At 65.5% G+C, this 330-nt stretch overlaps 1 protein-coding gene across 1 annotated transcript in view; it reads left to right on the forward strand.

Annotated features, from left to right (window-relative positions):
• EEFSEC (eukaryotic elongation factor, selenocysteine-tRNA specific) overlaps positions 1 to 330 on the forward strand; it is a 172,290-nt gene that overhangs the window by 89,907 nt on the left and 82,053 nt on the right. The gene's annotated exons all lie outside the window — the stretch shown is intronic.

The following is a 330-nucleotide window of genomic DNA, read 5'->3' on the forward strand; positions in this document are numbered from 1 at the left end:
GGGGAGCCGCCCGGAGCGCCGTCTGTCCGAGTGCCCACGGGCTGCACAGGTGGCCCGTCCAGCGTGAGCTCGGCCGCTTGGTCTCATCTCGTTCCTGTTTATTTTTGGAGCCAGGAAAGAGCCCTCGTCCCGAGGTGGGTGGTGGCCAGCTAACTAGAGAAATCCTGGAAGCAGAGAACTCGGTGCGCCGCGAGGTCAGCGTTGCGTGGGCAAGGCCGCAGGGCAGAGGCAGCCCCTCTGTGCCCGTGTGGTTTCGGCGTCATCCGTGACGTCGGTCTCTCACAGGCGCTCGCCCTGCTCCGTCCGTTCCCTGTCGTCACAGACTGCGAT

This window comes from Tupaia chinensis, unplaced genomic scaffold, assembly GCF_000334495.1.
Source record: "Tupaia chinensis unplaced genomic scaffold, TupChi_1.0 Scaffold147500_2, whole genome shotgun sequence".
Taxonomy (NCBI): domain Eukaryota; kingdom Metazoa; phylum Chordata; class Mammalia; order Scandentia; family Tupaiidae; genus Tupaia; species Tupaia belangeri.